Source organism: Crocodylus siamensis, chromosome 8 (assembly GCF_052110815.1).
Source record: "Crocodylus siamensis isolate JL-2025a chromosome 8, ASM5211081v1, whole genome shotgun sequence".
Classification (NCBI taxonomy): domain Eukaryota; kingdom Metazoa; phylum Chordata; order Crocodylia; family Crocodylidae; genus Crocodylus; species Crocodylus siamensis.
The window spans coordinates 44162748-44171970 of NC_143402.1; the positions used below are offsets into that span (position 1 = coordinate 44162748).

The window sequence follows — 9223 nt, forward strand, 5'->3', positions numbered from 1 at the left end:
GCAAACAAAGGTCAGAGCAGAGTCAAGTACTCAGATTACTCTGACCAAGCATTGGTATTCGCAAGCGAAATTTATCTTCTTTCTCCTGGGCACGCGTGCAGAAACAGGAACTCTTACAGCTTACTTCCGTTTCATACAAGCATACATGTAAGTTACATCACTACATACATTGCATGTATAGTATAATTAACTACTTAAGTATGCAGGGCGGAGAAGTAAATATTCATCAGCTAATTAAGCATGCTCAGAAACTACAACAGGTCACCAAAAGTTTACTCCCCCCCCCACCACCCCCCGCTTCAAGGACACAGATAATTGAATTCCAGCTTCTGTAATCTGTATGAGAAAGATTAGGGAGAAGCTGGGGGAGAGTCTGCAATTAGCATGAGAAAGGCTGTGGCAAGGCTGGGAAAGAAAAAAGTCCTTGGCAGTATTTCTTTCTTATCAGGTGCAAGATGCAAGCTGTGCATTTCTGACAATATTCTATTTCTAACAATATTCCCCCCTCAAGATGCTTTCTGCTCCCCATTCTTAACTAGTACCCTTAACATCCGCCTTACTACTTACTAGCCACTTTGGGGCCAAAGGAAAAGCCCTCCAAGGCTACCGTCCTCCGACCTCTTGGAGTCCGCCACAGGTCCAGCAGTTGGTGAGATTGAAGGTACCTGCAATTCTTTCCATCATGTCAACATACAAATTTGCTTCTGGGGGAGCAATTGGGGGAAACGGGGATATAGGGTGGCGGCTAGGGCGATTCAATCCTGCCTCTTTTACCACATAGATAACAACAAGGCATATTAAGATTCCCACCATATTCTCCCTTTCTTGAGATCAAATACAGCCTAAACTTTTTCTTTGTCACTTTCTTGTCTAATTTTCTGAACTTTGATTAAGCCGTCTCAGGTGCACTTGGAGATCACCAGTAGGTTCACAGCTCCACCTGCTGGCTTCTTGTTCCGAGGATGACTCAGCTTCCGGAGTGAGTTTGTCCTGGGAGTTGGTGTCCTCTGACGCTCGTGGATGTCGTTTCACACGAGTATGGTGTATCCAACGGTCATGGCCAGCAATCTTTACAGCGGTGTGGGTTGTTAGAAGTACCTGGAAAGGGCCACTCCACCTCTCAGTCAAAGGTTCCTTTTTCCACCGCTGCACCAAGACCCAGTCTCCCGGGCAGAAGTCATGTACCGGAACATCTAAAGGCAGATGCTGAAAGGCTGCATACCTGTGAAGAGAAGACAAGACAGACTGCAAAGCAATAACGTACATATGAAGCTCGCTATTACCTAATTCAAAAGTTACATTCTCTCGCATCCCAGGGGGTAAGACTCGAGGCGGTTTGCCAAACATAATTTCATATGGGGTTAATTTAATGCCCCGTCGGGGAGTGTTTCGGATGCAAGTAAGAGCTAGCGGCAATGCTTGAGGCCACTTAAGGCGTGCTTCAATACAGATCTTGGTGAGCAGAGTCTTTAAGGTCCTATTCATGCGTTCCACTTGTCCTGAACTCTGTGGTCTCCATGGTGTGTGTAGTTTCCAAGTGATCTTGAGGGCTTGTGCGACCTCTTGAACTACCTTTCCCACAAAGTGTTGTCCTTGATCCGACTCGATGGATTCAGACAGAGAATACCAGGGAATGATCTCCTGCAACAGATATTTCACTACTGTAGCTGCAGTGGCAGTCCTGGTGGGCCATGTCTCGACCCAACGGGAGAGCTGATCTACCATGACAAGTAAAAACCCATGATGTCCGGACTGTGGGAGCTCGGCAAAATCAATCTGCCATGCTTGTCCAGGGTACGCTGCCCAGGGTCTACCTCCCATTGGCACAGGGGGTTTCCTTCGAGGGTTTACTTTCTGGCATGTGATGCACCTGGTAGCAATACGCTGAGCTTCTACATATAGCCCTGGGGCTACTGCTTGGCAGATCACTAGATCACCCATAGCCAAGCCTCCCATATGGGTACTTGCATGGAGCTGTTGCAGCACCTCCCGAAGCAATGGCCTGGGTATCATGACTTTCCCTCCTGGTACTATCCACCACCCCTGGGAGTTCTTTTCTGCACAAGCCTTCTGTGCAAATTTATCTTCTTCAGGGGAATACTGCGGGACTAAATCCTGGACGTCTGGCCATATGGCATGGGACATGGCCTGCCTGGATACTTCCTCTGCCTCTCCACCAATAAATGCGGCTTCTTTTGCTGCCGCATCAGCCTTTGCATTTCCAAGCTTATGCTTTTCCTCAGCAGCCTTCCCATGGGCCCGCACATGACTGCTACCTCTTTAGGCTGGTGGAGTGCCTCTAGTAGCTTGATAATCTGAGGGCCGTTAGCAATTTTATTCCCAGAAGCCGTAATGAAACCCCTTTCTTTCCACAATAGTCCGTGTGCATGAGCTGTAGAGAAAGCATAGCGAGAATCAGTGTATACATTAACCCGCCTGCCTGTCCCCAGCTGTAATGCTCGGGTGAGCACAGTGAGTTCCGCGGCCTGTGCCGACCATGAGCTCGGCAATGACTTCCTCCATACTACTTTATCCAAGGTTACCACTGCACATCCTGTTCATCCTTTTCCATCGATGACAGAGCTGGAGCCATCTACGAAGTATTCAGCATCTGGGTCTTCAATTGGGACCTCAGCAAGATCAGGCCGCACCTGTGTGGTTTGATTCAGGACTTCAAGGAAGTCATGCGTCGGTTTCCCTGGCTCCGGCAGCAAGGTTGCAGGGTTCAAGGCTGTAGTATGTTTGAAAGTAAGTCCTGGATTAGAGAGCAAAAATATTTCATACCGTGATTGTCTGGAGGGGTTGAGAAACTTTCCTCCCTCAGTCCCTAGAATCTGGGGAACTCCATGAGGGGTGTGTATTTCCATGTCCGCACCCATGACTATCTTCTGGGCTTCTTCAACAACCACCGCTGTGGCTGCCACAGCCCGAAGACAGGCTGGCCACCCGAGTGCAGCTGGATCTAGAACCTTTGAGTAATATCCCACAGGTCTCCAGGTTGGGCCTGATGGCTGTGTCAGCACCCCTGATGCGACCCCTCGATTCTCATGAACATACAGTCGATATGGCTTTTTACTATTTGGGATGGCCAGGGCAGGGGGCTGGGTTAATGCTGCCTTAAGCAGATCAAAGGCATGCTGCATTTCTTTAGTCCATTTCCATTCAGTGAGACTCTCCTTAGTCAGGGAGTCATACAGTGGTCTAGCCCTCCCACCATAATCTGGTATCCATAGTCAACAGAACCCAGTTAGTCCTAGGAATGCCCGCAGCTCCTTGGGTGACTTAGGTGAGGCTAGACCTTGGATTGCCTGTATGCGATCTGCACTCAGGGCTCTGACTCCTTTTGAGAGCTTATATCCCAAAAATGTAACTTGAGGCTGACATATTTGGGCTTTCTCTCTAGAGACTTTATATCCTTTTTCCCCTAGAGTGTTTTACAGTGACCTGGTGGCTTCCTTGCAGAGCTGCAAATTTGGGCTTGCAACTAGCAGGTCATCCACATACTGGAGGAGAGTCACTGCGGGGTGCGATCCCTTCCACTCCTCCAAGTCCTTCTGAAGGGCAAGTCTGAAAATATGGGGGGCTGCTATGAATCCTTGTGGAAGAACTGTCCACATGAGTTGGGCTTTATGGAAAGTATCTGGGTCCTCCCACTCAAAAGCAAACAATTTTTGACTCTCTCGGTGAAGGGGAATAGAGAAGAAAGCATCTTTCAAATCTAGCACTGAAAATATTTCAGCTTCCCCCGGTACTTGTGTCAAAATCGTGTGTGGGTTTGGGACTACAGGATGGTCTGAAAGGACCTTCTTATTTACTGCTCGCAGGTCTTGGACCAGTCTGTATGAGACCCCATCTGCCTTCGGCACTCCAAGAATGGGGGTGTTATATGGTGAGGACCCTTCCATTAGCCATCCGTACTTCTTGTATTTCTCTATTAACGGCTTGAGTCCAACTCTGGCCGCTTGGCTGAGTGGATACTGCTTTACCCGAATGGGCCCCTCCCCATCCTTGAGTATGATCCTTACCGGGGAGACTGACTTAGCTCGTGCAGGGGTTCCATCAGCCCATACCGAAGGGTCTACTCCAGTTATGTGATCTTCAGAACTTACTACAGAGCGTCGGTCCTCCAGGAGAGCCATCTGATAGTTCGAGCTCTGCTTGACAGGTAGCTGGACCACCATCTGGTCGTCTCTGAAAAAATCTCAGCTTGCAGTTTTGTGAGTAGGTCCCGCCCAAGTAGTGCAACCGGGCAACTTGGAGAATATACAAAGGAGTGCTCAAGCAAATGGTCCCCCACTTTGGTGAGAAGTGGCTTACAAACGGAGAGTCGGGATTGCGTTCCCTCAATCCCTTCCACAAGAACATGCTGCTCACTAGCTCCTGCACAGGGGGGTTTTTCTGGAATCATTGAAAATGTAGCCCCAGTATCCACCAAGTCTTCAAAGTTTTTGCCACCAACCCTAATGGTTACCATGGGATCTTCTCGGGCTCCAAACCGAAGGGTAGTGGTCTTAGATCCCCGTCCCCTTCATTCTGTGCCCTCACCCTTTTCCTCTGCCCGCATGAGGTGACCTCTTGGTTCACCCTCTCTCTTCTCCTTCAACTTTCTGTATCCCAGCCTTTCCAGGGTTACCTCCAGTTATAGCAGCTGCCAGCGCTGCCATCTGTTGCTGAGCCTTTTTATCCTCCTTGCGCTCCTGCACTTGCTCACGATTCCCATACACCTTATATGCAATTTCCACCAGCTCTGAAATCGGTTTACCAGCACCTCCCTCAATTTTCTGTAGCTTCTTACGAATATCAGCAGCGGACTGACCAATAAACATAAGATTTACCATGCGTTGATTATCTGCGGCTTCTGGATCTAGGTCCGAAAACCTGCAGAACGCCTCATACAGCCTCCCGAGGAAAGCTGAGGGATCCTCCTCTCTTCCCTGTCTCACTTCATACAATTTAGACAGATTAGTAACCCGAGGCACTGCCTTCCCCATTGCTTCCACTATAATCCCCAGATACCGTGCACTCAGCTCTCTTCCTTCTGTGGTATGATTATCCCATCTCGGTTCCTCAACAGGGCAGGTATCACGCAAAGTACGACCAACAGCTCCCTCCGCTTCTACCCTGGCTGCTGCAATGCGGTCTGCTGTCCCCAATACTAATCTCCTCTCCTCCGGGGTCAGGAGGGTTTGGAGCATCATCTGGACATCAGCCCAAGTGGGTCGATGGGTTTGCCCAATGGATCGAAACAAGTCCCTCATCTTTTCAGGGTCTTCACGAAAAGAGGGGCTCTGATTCTTCCAGTTAAATAAATTTGAAGTACTAAATGGGGTGTAGACAAAAGTTGCATTGCCCCCCTCTCCAATAACCTCTCGCATCGGGCAGTTCAGCACCGGCCGTGATTCTACAGTCTTGCGCAAATAATAGCCCTTATTCTCTGATTCAGATGGGGCACTTGGCTGAGGCTCACGCTCTGAATCATTAGGTATGCTTTGATACGCTGGTGGTGGTTTCCCTGAGGGAGGGAGCGGTGGTGCAGAGGGACTGGATCCTGAGGAGGTGTCTGATTCATCCTCGCTACCTGACAGGGCGACCGGAGAGCGGGTCCGATACTCAGCCAATTCAGAATTCCCCCCCTCATTAGACTCAGGGAGTACAGTTGATCCTCCTCGAGTCTTTCCTTTAACAACCATCACATGAGACTTTACTAAGTAATTCTTAATCCAAGGTGGCTGATTTTGAACCACCCACAACCAACAATCAATATAAGGAAACTGATTCCAATACCCGTTCTGCATAACAATTTCATGGATAGCTATCACTTCTTTTAGCACAAAGGATCCTTTCGGGGTCCAGTGGACCCCAAATGTTGGCCACTCGAGTTGACAAAACTTAATTAAATCACCCTTTGTCATCTTCACCCCATAATCTGCCTACTTTGCAAATTTACTGAAGTTTTGTAATATATAACCTAAAGGCGTACCTGAGTCTTCTACACGGGAGCGACCCGCACCCATATTAATGCCCACAAGAGCGCGCCCAACGCACACCAAATACGAAAAGATCCTAGTAACAGACTGTTTGCAAAAGTATGTCTTACGCACACCAAATACCGGGCCAAAAATCTCCCAGTATGAAACCGAATTGAACATGTCTCTGTCCCCAGATCCAGACCAAATTGGGCAAGGGAACTCGTATACTCACTCAGGTATCCCAGAGATCTCAATCAGAATGCCGGAATGTGTGTCTGGTGTCCTCAGAAACCAAAAATTTTGCACAGGAGCCTTTAATCTCTCGGATACCCCGACTCACGTCTCAAGCCCCCTGGGCGAGCCCAAAAAGGCGGCTCGGTGTGCACTCCCCGTGGTGGCAGAGACGATCTTGTCACTGGGTTCCGAGGTGATCCAGAAGACGTCCTGCCGCGGTTGCCAATTGATGAATAAAGCGGTTCGTTTCTCTGGAGGCCCGCAAAAAATCACAGACACACATACATTAAACGGCACAAAGGTGATATTTGTTTGCAAACAAAGGTCAGAGCAGAGTCAAGTACTCAGATTACTCTGACCAAGCATTGGTATTCGCAAGCGAAATTTATCTTTCTCCTGGGCACGTGTGCAGAAACAGGAACTCTTACAGCTTACTTCCGTTTCATACAAGCATACATGTAAGTTACATCACTACATACATCGCATGTATAGTATAATTAACTACTTAAGTATGCAGGGCAGAGAAGTAAATATTCATCAGCTAATTAAGCATGCTCAGAAACTACAACAGGTCACCAAAAGTTTACTTCCCCCCCCCCCCTTCAAGGACACAGATAATTGAATTCCAGCTTCTGTAATCTGTATGAGAAAGACTAGGGAGAAGCTGGGGGAGAGTCTGCAATTAGCATGAGAAAGGCTGTGGCAAGGCTGGGAAAGAAAAAAGTCCTTGGCAGTATTTCTTTCTTATCAGGTGCAAGATGCAAGCTGTGCATTTCTAACAATATTCTATTTCTAACATAACTATTAATTTTCTAAATTTTTAGGCAGGCCAGATAGACTGGCCTGGTAGGCCGCGTCTGGCCCATGGGCCGCATTTTGCCCACTCCTGTGTTAACTCCTTTGCAGTTCACTATTATTTGTGATGTCTGTTTCTGCAGTCATGTGGAGCCCTATCCCAAACTTTATTGGTTAATCAGCCTTACTGATTTTAATCAGTCCAATTTTACCATAAGTTTGCTCAGATTTAGAGAAAGGACCTTACTTTAATAGGACCAGATACTGTAAGCCTACATCTTGTCCCAATAGCAGTTTGGTTACAAACTCTTTTCTTCTGTATGTGCCTCCTCTTCCACTCTACCTACCCTGAAAACTAGTAAGTATCAGAAGATGCTGCTGTACAGAAACACAAGCAGACCCAATCTGAGCAACTGTAAGAGAGAGGTTGGTCTGGGAGGCATTGCAAATGTTGGGGGTGTAACAAGGAAGAACTCCAGGGGTGGCCATGATGCCCCCTGGTGGTCACCCTGCTCCTATTGTGTCTTTGGTCTTTTAAACACTCTCCTCTTTTCTTCACCAGCCTTGATGTAAATAAATACTTAAAAACTAGACGCCTCCCTTTGGATCCTCAAGTGAGATCTCAACCACTCCTGAGCTTCAGTCTCATTACTCAATGGACCTTAACGGCTTATTACATGGCTCCAACCTCCCCTTACACCATGTCCATATCTCGCAGATGTCACTGCAGTCACTCCCTTGTCAGGGCCTTGGTCCTTTCAGCTTCTTCCCCCTTTCTCTGGCTGCAAACCTCCAGTCCTGGCCCACTGACTTGGATTTGGCTCTCTCAGCCTCAGCCCTTAGTCATAAGTGTCTTTGGGCCTTCTGGCCCTGGTCTCTGCCCTTCTGTAGTCAGAGTCCACTCTGGGCAGTGCCTGGGTCCCTGGCCCTGTCTCTGCCCTGTTCTGGGCAGTGAGCCTTCTTTTGTGCCCAAAGCCCACTTTGTGTTCTGGGCTTCTAGCCCCTGGCAGGCTACATGCCTTCAGACACTATTGGGACCTCTGCCATCCACTGATAGTCCCAAACCCAAACCACTGGTTTAAACCACAACACAATCAGAAAGTCCTCACAATCAGAAAGGCAGTAACAGAACTCCCCCCACTGTTTCATCACAACAGAAGCTCCGCAGAGCGACCTCCAAGCTCCATCCCTATACTGGGTACCACTTCCCAGCAAGCTGTAGACTTCTTGGCTGTGCAGCTCAGAGCATCTCGAGTCAATCAGGCAGTCCCCTTCAGTCTTTCTGCTCAAGAGTTCTTACCCCTTTTGCTTGAAGGGCCACACTGACTGCCTTCTCTCAGGCCCTGGCTGTATGTCCCTCCTAAACCCTACCCATCCAGTCACATAACTCTATAGCCACTCACAGGTGTCCCCCTCCTGTCCCTGATGACCATCCTGCTCCACCCTAGGAGCACTAAGCTCAGCTGCCTGCGGTCCTTTGCTCCTTTCTGCCTGTCTGCCCTAGTGCAGTTTGCTGCTTTGTCTCCCCTCCCTGCATGTTACCTTCCCAGGACCTCTAGCTGGATCTAGCATTATGTATTCTTTGCATGCAACAAGTTAATTAGCAGCTAGCTTGCTTCCAAGCTGCCAGTCCCCCCTTATCCAGCTTAGTCAGCAATAGTTTCCTCTTAAAAATAACAGAAGCCTCCTAGCTTCCTGTTAGAGAAATATAAGGCAGGGAAGTGAGTATTCTTTGTGTTTTCCTTGCGCAGTTCATCAGGTGACCATATCTGCCCCTTTGTGCTGGCACATCTATAGAACATATTACACATAGCAGATTTTCTCATACCTTCCAACAGTCTGTTTGTAACACCTTAAAATGAACACCAGTTAAGTGAGAAGGATTTTTGTGGGTAATATCTTTTATTGGACCAATGGTATAGTTGGGAGAGGTGCCCCACTGCTATGTACCAGCTACAGCAAACACCTGTGCAGAACTCCAATAAAGACAGGATATGAGAAATAACATGATACCACTTCTGCCATGGCAGTTTAGTTCAAGCTGACAAAAATTAAAAGGGGTTTGCTCCCACATAGTAAAACCCTCTCACTCAGCTTTAAAGGAATCAAACAGCAGGTCTGAGTGCAGCACTGCAAGGAGAGTTATAGGAGGAAATTGGACACCAGGTGGGTGGAGCTTGACTTTCAGCCCCAACATAATTATTTGACTTGACAATCAGAGTGCA

At 48.2% G+C, this 9223-nt stretch overlaps 1 long non-coding RNA gene across 1 annotated transcript in view; it reads right to left on the reverse strand.

The window, feature by feature from the left end:
• Positions 1-6554, reverse strand: part of LOC149858363 (uncharacterized) — a 63336-nt gene extending 56782 nt beyond the window's left edge. The window contains exons 1-2 of the long non-coding RNA XR_016443902.1: positions 6202-6554; positions 568-1222 (exon numbers count right to left, since the gene is read on the reverse strand). This is a non-coding gene — a long non-coding RNA (uncharacterized LOC149858363). The remainder of the gene's footprint in view (positions 1-567; positions 1223-6201) is intronic.
• Positions 6555-9223: the final 2669 nt, after the last annotated feature.